Raw genomic sequence first — 10,902 nt, 5'->3', positions numbered from 1 at the left:
GGTTGCCATGACTTCTGCATGGAATGAAATTCTTTGAACAACTTTGGAAGCCCTGCACCCAAGGATCAATCCTGCCAGGTTTGGTTGAAATTGGACTAGTGGTTTTTCACAAGAAGATTTTTTAAGTTCACTATATAATCAATAGAACACACACACAAACACACACAGGTGAATCGTTATATGCGGTGGCATAAAAAAATTCTACAGCTTTCTAATCAAACAAGACAACTTTGTAATCTTCTTGTACATGAAACATTTCTACATAAAATACTGTTCAAACTAACATACCTTCCCCCCCCCCCCCATTAACACAGCTTCTCAATCTGTTGCATATTTAAAATATTTTTGTATCACTTCCATTTCTCGATCCTTCTCGTTCAAATGTTATTTTTATTTCTCAATATCATAAATTCTTTGAATATAAATCACTTTATACAAATTTAAACATCTACCTTACTTTTTCAGTTACTTTGTTGACAAGCTGGTCAAAAAATCTGAATTAAAGTTGCCTCCCTTGCACTGTAAATAAATATACAAACTAAGTCTTGCAAATATAAGATTTTTGTAAAAGAAAAAATAAAAACTAAAAAACAATGCTCAACAAAAACAACATGACTATATAAACTATTTATGTTGCAACTTTTTTTTCATCCGTAAAAAAATAAAATACATGTACATGTGTATAGTAACTATGAAGTTTAAAGTTGTGTGTGATTTTACAAACTTGCAATAAAATTGTGTGCAATTTATTGACTTTACATTTAAAAAAAATTGTACAGAAATAACAAAACTCTTAAATAGTTCATATTGTGAAGTTAATCTACACATTTCAGTATTCATATTTTAGTTTATATTACATACTTACATGGGGCGTCCGTGGCCGAGTGATTAAGGTTGTTGACTTCAAACCGCTTCACCGCTGTGGGTTCGAATACTGACAATGACTGGATTCTTTCATGTGAGGAAGCTTTCCACCTAGCTAATGGAACTTGGGTGGTTCTACTCAGGTGCCCGTTCGTGTATGAAATAATGCATGGAAGGGCACCTGAGGTCTTCCTCCACCAGTAAAGCTGGAACGTCACTAAATGACCTATACTGAGACGGTGTGACGTAAAGTCCAATCAAACAAACAAACATACTTACATGAACAAGCATTCTTTACTAAAGTATGGTTTTGTAAGCTTACCAGTTTCTTGGAAAAACACAAAATGCCCCTGGTGAATAAAAAAGCCTGTAGACATAAATAAAATTAAACCAACATTTACCATATGCCTGTCACAATTTTGTTTTGTTTCATAGGCTCTTGTAGATGATTTTCTTGTTGCTTTACTTTCCTTAAAACAACATGGATTTTCCATTTCTGGCTGTTAAGTTTAAGAATCCAATTATCTGGAGAAATGAAGACATCAGAAACCCAACCTGAAATAATTAAAGACCAATAGCATAAAAATTTATACTTATGATGAAACTCCCAACATGCCATATAATAACTATGCTTATTTTGATCCACTAAAAGTCAATTCTCCTGAGCCCATGATGAAACTGGATTAGAAGTTATAAAACAGAATAAATCACCCATATTTTGAAAACTTTCCCTTACTTAACTGTAAATATATGTTAATTCTTTTAACGCTTTGTGTAGAGAGAATCGTTGATTTTAAAACTTACAGTAAACTCCACTTACAACACAATGTTATTTTTTTGGTCCTACTCTCGACTTTCGACTATCAGATATACTTATAGATATAATTATATAAATTCAAAGGTCCCCTGAATATCATTATTAGCAGAGTTTACTATAGACAAAAGCAACCTTTTTTTGTGGTATTTATTGCAAATAACTCATGTTAAAATTGTCAATTAGTTTTTTATTGTAACAATCTTCTTCTGATTGATAAACAGATCAGATCATGAACAAGAACTACTATTAGAAGTCATGTTTTGTCATTGTATTTTACGTCATGGTTCACAACTCTTCTTTAAGGGGGAAATTGTGTAAGCAGCCAGATAGCTCAGTCGGAAGAGCAAGGGAACAGTATTCTGAGGGTCTCGTGTTCGAGTCCCGTTCAGGCTGCACATTTTTCTCAGTCAACAATGAGTCAACAAGGTCACAATGAGTTCAAATTTGAAGTTTTCAACATGCCAGTTTTGCAATTAGTTTTAAACTTAACAATTTAAGAGAAATTCAATATGACTTTGACAGTTAAATATGACTAGACAGCGGGCAAAATCTGATTTAGACTTACTTGTCTGTTTTTCTGTGAATCATTATTAAACTTGACTGTCACAATATGGACTATGATGTCACGTTTCTTATGTCCTGTTGAAAGCACTTTTCCCCGGTGGCATAACTCAAACAAATATTCACTGATGCTTGAGATGTGACACTTCAAAGCAGAAAGATCGATTCTGTACTGTCCACAGAATGTATATCCAGGACTGTGGATATGGGGTCTCTACGTCACAATCTCTAGATGTGACTTGTCCAAAGCAGAAAGATATATTCTGTACTGTCCACAGAGTGTAGATCCAGGACTGTGGATGTGGGGTCTCTACGTCACCATCTCTAGATGTGACTTATCCAAAGCAGAAAGATATATTCTGTACTGTCCACAGAGTGTAGATCCAAGACTGCGGTGCTACGTCATAATATCCACTATCGTGGCTATGTTGAACACATGCGTGATACAAAATTGAGGGTGAATCCTCCGAGTAGAAGCTACAAAAATATAAAACATGATAAATATCAATGGTGCACAAATACAAGGGTATAAGTATTATGTCCCTTCAGAATAGTCGGACCTTTAATGTAGGATTCCTATGAAAAGCTTCTAAAAATTTAATGTTCTTTATGGAACGCCATACACACTGGTATAATAAATTCAACATTGATTATATATCGTAGCACGTTGTAAGATATAAAACTTGAAGCCAGACCGGATGCCACCTAAATATCGATGAATCTATATTAATTTGTACAAAAAAAATAATGATGATGTGATATGAAAATTACTTAAAGAAATAAGAATTATCTAAAAAAAAACATCTGCAGCAGACTTAATTACAAAGGACTTACTTTATTAAACAAGAAAATGAAAACTTATTTAAGTAGATATAAATGAGACATATGCATAATAAAATAACGTGCACTCAAGGCGTTAACAGCCTTCCATACATAAAACAACTATCAATGACAATTTAGTGTCCAACTGTATTTCTTCAAATTCTGTTCATAGTCGCCTTCTATTTTTCATTGTGCTTTGTAAAAATAAAAATTTGCATAAATGTGCACATGCGCAGCAGCTTTCGTGTAAAAATGTCAAAAGGTGTATAAATGGTATCAGGTAACAATTATCCAACTCATCAAAAATGTTTTCCGAAAATAAAATAAATGTTTCAATATCAGGCAAATGGAAACGCGCATCATCCATATGCCACCTTCATATTACAAGGGTTACATGTGTCTTCGCGCGCAGTGACGTAAATCATGCATATTTATAAGGTGAAATTTAAACCCACCATTTAGGTACTTAATTAATAAAGCGGACTGGTTGTGACGTAAAAAAATGAAAAAATGAATATTAATGAGGCCAAAGAAAGTTTGACACTAAATATGTTAGTATTCATCCGTATATGTTCTATAGAAATTAGAAACATTCTCCGGTAGCTGTCGCTCCCGTTGAAGTTTCTAATTTCTGTAGAACAGCACGGATGAACACTTACATATACAAACAGATTACCAATATTACATTTGCCAAAGTTGAAAACTAAAAATTCTTTTACTAAGTAAATTTGACAAGAACTTTACAAATACTGAATAAATCCACAAGCAAACCCCTAAGGTTTAATGCCTCTATGTCAAATCCTTTTTGAGTTACATAAGACATGAAAATTGCAAAAATTAAAATAAGTCAAGGGCAATAACTCTGAAAATACTGAATAAATCCAGACGAAAATATCCAGATGCACAACTGCACATGCTGATTAACATTACTTTTTGAGTTACGTGCGACACAAAAGAGAACTGACGGACGGATGAAAGGATGTAAATCTAAATGCCCGCAACTAAAAAACTTAAGTGCACAAAAACATAAAAGCAACTTAACTTAAAACTTTAGATGATTGTGAAAACTATTAAGGCTATGGCAGAACTTTTCAATACAAATCGATGCTAAAGTTAATTCACGTGCTGATCAAGAAATTTTTCAGAGCAGCTCTGTCATTTTACAACAAATTCTAGAACTCTTGGCAAATTAGCTTATGCCATTGGTATAAACGTTAAGAAAAGTTCAAGAATGTTCTTGCAGCTTAAACAAATAAATGTATCATTCTTTGATAAAAGACTACAGAGTACAAGCAGTCTAGATACTTCATGAGAAAATGCGTCCAACATCAGACTGAATTTCTGGACTTGCTTCTTCACTCTGGAGTAATCTTAAATCTCAGTAAAGAACACAATTATGCTGAAAATTTCTGCCATTGCACATAAAGTAATTGACTTAATACTTTAGTGACCTTGCATAGTAAAAATAAGCTTGCAACTTTCTAGTTACCTTACAAAATACATCCCTTGTACCCATGCTGGCCAACATATTCATCAGAATGTTTACAAACCATTCTATTATTATTTACAATGGGTGGCTCATAAAACAAATGATTAAAATTTATACACGTTTTTACATGGCAAATATGAGATACATGCATTGTTGGATTTAAAAAGAATTTGCCCTCTAAAGATAAATTATACAATAATCGGTGGGCTGCAAATCAAATTGTTTTATCTTTTATTGTTACACGAGCCACCTCGTAACCGCCCCCAAACCAAATTTTGCAGCCCTTTTCATTTACAAATGACCTTTCATCGAGAAATTTTTGACTCAAAACTTCAGTGGCCAACACCTTTACCAGAATTTTTACAAACCATTCTATTATTATTTACAATGGGTGGCTCATTAGACAAATAAAGTAAAAGTAAGTAATTGCATTTTATAGTCTAAGTTTCATGCTTACGCACATTCACCGACATTACAGCTATTACCATGGTCATTGGGCTACTGGTATCTATCTTTCAATTGGGCTACTGGTATATATCTATCAATCTCCCTAGGGTGTCTTTTAACTCCGCTTATTGCAGCTGACACTTTGGCGCAACTGAAATATACCACCCTCGCAGGTACCCATTTACACCTGGGTGAAGTGAACCAATTACAGGTAAATTTCTTGCTCAAGGAAATTAGCAATGCCCCTGGTGGGGCTTGAAACCAGGACCTCTCAATCCCTAAGCCCGCATCCTACCACCAGACTACTGCTCCTAAATTATTAAAATTTGTACACGTTTTTACATGGCAAATGAGATACATGCATTGTTGGATTTAAAAAGAATTTGCCCTCTAAAGATAAATAATACATTAATTGGTGGGCTGCAAGTCATTTTTTTTTATCTTTTATTATTACACAAGCCACCCCGTAATGGTACAAGTACAAAGGCAATTTTTACAGACCTTTTCATTTACAAATGACCTTTCATCGAGAAATTTTTGACTCAAAACATCAGTGACCTTGCATAGTAAACATAAGCTTGCAACTTTCTAGTTACCTTACAAAATACATCCCTTGTACCCATGCTGGCCTACACATTCACCATAATTTTTACAAACCATTCTTTTATTATTTACAATGGGTGGCTCATAAAACAAATGATTAAAATTTATACACGTTTTTACATGGCAAATATGAGATACATGCATTGTTGGATTTAAAAAGAATTTGCCATCTAAAGATAAATAATACATTAATCGGTGGGCTGCAAATCAAATTGTTTTATCTTTTATTGTTACACGAGCCACCCCGTAATGGTCTCGGTCAACCGCCCCAAGCAAAATTTTACAGCCCTTTTCATTTACAAATGACCTTTCATCAAGAAATTTTTGACTCAAAACTCCAGTGGCCAACACATTCACCAGAATTTTTACAAACCATTCTATAATTATTTACAATGGGTGGCTCATAAGACAAATAAAGTAAAAATAAGTTAAATTGCATTTTATAGTCTAAGTTTCATGCTTACGCATGTTCACCGACTTTACAGCTATTACCCTGGTCAATGGGTTACTGGTATCTATCTATCAATCTCCCTGGGGAGTCTTTTAACTCCGGTTAATGCAGTCAACACTTTGGCGCAACAGAATTATACCACCCTCGCAGGTACCCATTTTACACCTGGGTGAAGTGAACCAATCACAGGTAAATTTCTTGCTCAAGGAAATTAGCAATGCCCCTGGTGGGGCTTGAACCCAGGACCTCTCGATCCCTAAACCCGCATCCTACCATTAGACTACTGCTCGTAAATGATTAAAATTTATACACGTTTTTACATGGCAAATATGAGATACATGCATTGTTGGATTCAAAAAGAATTTGCCCTCTAAAGATAAATAATACATTAATTGGTGCGCTGCAAATCAATTTTTTTTTATCTTTTATTGTTACACAAGCCAACCCGTAATGGTCTCAGTCAAAAGCCAAATTTTACAGCCCTTTTCATTTACAAATGACCTTTCATCGAGAAATTTTTGACTCAAAAATTCAGTGACCTTGCACAGTAAACATAAGCTTGCAACTTTCTAGTTACTTTACAAAATACATCCCTTGTACCCATGGTGGCCAATACATTCACCAGAATTTTTACATACCATTCTATTATTATTTACAATGGGTGGCTCATAAGACAAATGATTAAAATTTATACATGTTTTTACATGGCAAATATGTGAAACATGCATTGATGGATTTAACAAGAATTTGCCATCTAAAGATAAAAAATACATTAATCGGTGGGCTGCAAATCGAATTCTTTTAGCTTTTATTGTTACACGAGCCACCCCGTAATGATCTCGGTCAACCGCCCCAAGCCAAATTTTACAGCCCTTTTCGTTTACAAAAGACCTTTCATCAAGAATTTTTTTTAAATCATTAACTTGACTTTCACTTGCAACATTCTGAAAGAATATGTTGGCCATTTTCTGTACTGAAATAAATTAAATGTCTATTTTTTAAGTGATGAAAATTGTATGAAAATATTGACACATCAAGTATGTAAATGATAATAATCATTCTACTGTGTGTTTACCTACTGAAAATATGTGTCTTTTCGCATAAATTTTAATTGATATGCAAGCACAAATTTGCTTTCTCGCATTCTCGAACAATTCAGCTATTTGAATTATCTCCCTTTTTAAAGCTTCTTTGAAGTTTCTTGAAGCTACCTGTGATATCACAGTGTCCAAACTCATCAATGCTTTAGTTGATTTGTTTAATATTTAGAGTTGATAAACTAATTTGGAAGATGAAATTTGAACTTTGAAAAATTATCATCTTACCTTAAGGTAGCACTCTACACTAAATTTCCTATTTGGGCCTTCTCTGACCACAAACAAAATGTAAACGCTTCCACCCGTGAATGTATAAAACCTGAAAAAAAAAAGAATCATTTCATTAACAACATATCAAACATAACATTGCAAATCAACATCTTAATTGTCACAAATATTGTGGTAGAACTATACATGGAACTGTGATTCATTCGGTATTCGCCGAAAATCAACTGTGGTCCGAGACCTAAAAAAACAATTTCTGTCAAAAAATTACCTGCAAATATAGCAGCTATAGAAACACTGTTTCTCTCTTAGCAAATCCCTATACATGCAGAAAATCACAAATAAACAGGTGCTTGGCCTTGCAGATTTTTTTGCAACTGATGAAAATATGTACCCCCTTGAAAAATGTATTGATAATTCCGAGCCTGCAGTTGAAATGCACTGTATGCAGTAAAACGGGGTTCTTGACAGTATCTGCCTGAACAATTTATTACTAGCCCTATTTTCGGAAATTTGCCAGTTCATATTAGATGTTACAAAACCAAATCTGATGCAAACAATCATTTAACTCTTTCCAAACTGTGGCTACATTTAGTGTGGTGTGCTGCCTACGCACCTTCCTGACCATACATATCACGGTCCCTAGACACATAACACAATGAGTAGCTTAATACAGTTAAACTGTATAGCCGAAATAGTGGGGCGGATTGAACAGGTTCACATCAGACAGGAAGTCACTGAATACAGTGGGTCACTATGGCAGTATTGACATTATTGACAATGACCTTTCGTTGGTGATTGTCTGATTCCAAAGAATAACTTAAAGATACCAACACAACCCAGCCTCTATGATAAGGATTTAAAAGTCTTTGTTTTAAAGTGAAGGTTGTAGATTCGAAACTTAATGAAACATTATGTTTGTTTGTGTGTTTTTTATTATATTTTTAGAAATTACTTCTTAGTTTTTGCGCATGCCAAATCAAACAATGTACGACTGTACAAATTGAAATTATGAAACTTTAGAAATATAAATCTACATAATTATCAAAAGTAGGAGTTTTTTTAAGAAAAAACATAAGAAATCAAAGAAATGATTTATCGATTAATGCTGCATATTAAAGAAACCTTACAAAAAAATTTTGTGAAGAATTCAAACTTGCAACTTGGCTTTAACACTAGGCCATCTAATATAAAATAAAGTATTGACAACTTCCAATCATTAAAAATAATAACTAAATCACAAGAAATTACAGAAATTTTCCAAAATTAATAAAAACAATGCTTGCCAGCAGTAAAGCATTGATAACTGGCTAATACAGTAAACAATACAGGGGTGGTGCATTTCTTATCTAAGGGGTGTCATGGTTAGAAAAAATGCTAACCGTTTAAACGGCAATGTAATAACAGTGCTAAACGTTTAACCGACCGTACTTATAAAATTAATATTGAATTTTCTAACCAGAATTTAGCTAAAAACCAACAGTACCCTTTAAAACGGATAAACGTGACACCCCTATTTCTTACTGTAGATTAGTTACTGTTATATTAAACAACAGCAATTGGCTCTTTATTACTAGAGTGATGTGATATGAATGAAGGTATTACTTATACATGTATAACTGTTAAACCCCTGAAACTGTTGTATATCTTAGATTTCAACTGAAAATTCCATATTCATTTGCATTTTTAGCAAAATAGAATGATGCTAAAATATAGAATGATATATACATATACATGTGTAGTGACATCCTCCTTTGAAATGTGATCATTAATGATATCATAATGTATTGCCTTGTGAGTTACTACAGTCTTTATGAAAATATTAGGGCAAATTATTTATTATTTTAGTGCAAGACTGTAGTAACTACATAGTTACTAAAGTCTTGCGTTGAAATGGAAGAAAAAATTTCATTTCTTTTTAAGTGTTTTAAGTGTAAAACTGTAGTAAGTCCAGTTACAACAGTTTTGCAGAAAAAACAATTTTATTGGTTGATTTACTACAGTAGAGTATTTATAAAAATTTTATCAAATGAAGTAAAATAAAAACAACAAAAATTACCACATGCTGTAAAATACCAAATAATACCGGAAATTAAAAAAAAAAATCATTTTCAGAAAAAATGGTAGTTACTACAGTCTTGCGCTTAACCCTAGATATACTCCTGGTTTGGACTGATTAAGACTAAAAGAATCACCAAATCTTGATGTTAAAATTGATTTTTTGCTCTTTGTAAAATATTGAACCTGTTCATGTCAATTTTAATCTTTCTCACACACAGAAGTTTGTTATTTAACCCTTTCCCTCATATTGTGAAAAAATAAGAATCAAACTTGGCACAAACGTTGACTGGACCATTGCCTTTGTAACAACATGCTCAGTCTTAAATTTCCTGTTACCATGGCAACGAGGGGACATCTCAAAATTGCCAAAAATCACTGTTTTGCCTTGAATTTTTCCATCAAAATTTATTTCAAAGTGCATTTTTAGCCTCTCACAAGTCCAAAATTTTCTTGACAATGAGGGGGACTCCGCTCCCCTTCAAACCCCCCCCCCCAAACAGAGGGGGGCATGTGTTAGTGGCCAAAATAGGACATTTTTTCACTATTTCAGGCCTAACAAAAGGAGGATCGAAAGTGCGTTGTTTCGCGTATATATGAAAAATAGAAAATATCAAAAAAATTAATGAAAAGAATTTTACCTTTCCTACTGACACTGGCTTTCTATTCCTTAAAGTTTTGGCAGTGAAAGAGATGTTCAAGGAATCTGTTTTTTTTTCTTACTTGTGATATACCTTTGTGTTGAAATGATACATACACCAACTGAAATATATAATTAAGATAAACAACATTAACAAAATTTTGCATCTGCAAAATTATTAAAAGTCAAACTTTGCTTATTAATTAGCGGTATAATATTTTTATTACAGATTGAATTTTTTTTAAATGTAGGAAAATTACAATATGTAAGATAATACATAAACTACATTCCCATTACCTATCCTTTCTTAACTATATTGCCAGTTCACTATGCTGTCATAATTGTTAAAAAATCCTAAAAACACCCAAACATTCACATTTGGTTAAGTGATTGACAGGTGCATTTTTTCAAGGTAGATGAAATAAACATCATTTTATGTAAATTTCACCTGAGGTCAAACAGTTTAACTGTACATGCTAGAAAACTTATTTTTACATTGTGAACAATAAAAGTAACTGTTGTTGATAAAATTTAAAACCTATTCATTTCCCTACCCTTTTGTTGGCTAACCTAACCAAGATTTATTTACAGAGCTTTAATTTTCCAAAATGAAATGCTCCCATTTTCAGGGGGGGGGAGGGGGGAACACTGTAGATCACAAGGAGATATTTTTTAAAATTCATATAACAGTTTTAGTCACTAATACTGTATAAACAACAGTGAACAATTTTTTAGAAACAGATGCCTCATTTTTTATGTTATGAAGTTTAATCCAGTAAAAAAATAAATACTAGTGTGACGAATTTTGATTGGACATAAAGACTTTTT

The 10,902-nt window shown here is 33.0% G+C and overlaps 1 long non-coding RNA gene across 1 annotated transcript; it reads right to left on the bottom strand.

Annotated features, from left to right (window-relative positions):
• Window positions 1-456: 456 nt before the first annotated feature.
• LOC132739334 (uncharacterized) lies at window positions 457-10,206 on the bottom strand. Its single transcript, XR_009626981.1, has 5 exons — window positions 10,076-10,206; window positions 7,380-7,470; window positions 2,247-2,719; window positions 1,266-1,419; window positions 457-519 (listed from the first exon to the last, which is right to left on the bottom strand). It is a non-coding gene; the product is annotated as an uncharacterized LOC132739334 (long non-coding RNA).
• Window positions 10,207-10,902: the final 696 nt, after the last annotated feature.

The sequence above is a fragment of the Ruditapes philippinarum genome, unplaced genomic scaffold (genome assembly GCF_026571515.1).
Source record: "Ruditapes philippinarum isolate M1 unplaced genomic scaffold, ASM2657151v2 ctg607_1_1_1_1, whole genome shotgun sequence".
In the NCBI taxonomy this organism is placed as follows: Eukaryota; Metazoa; Mollusca; class Bivalvia; order Venerida; family Veneridae; genus Ruditapes; species Ruditapes philippinarum.
This window is presented reverse-complemented; position numbering and strand designations above follow the sequence as displayed.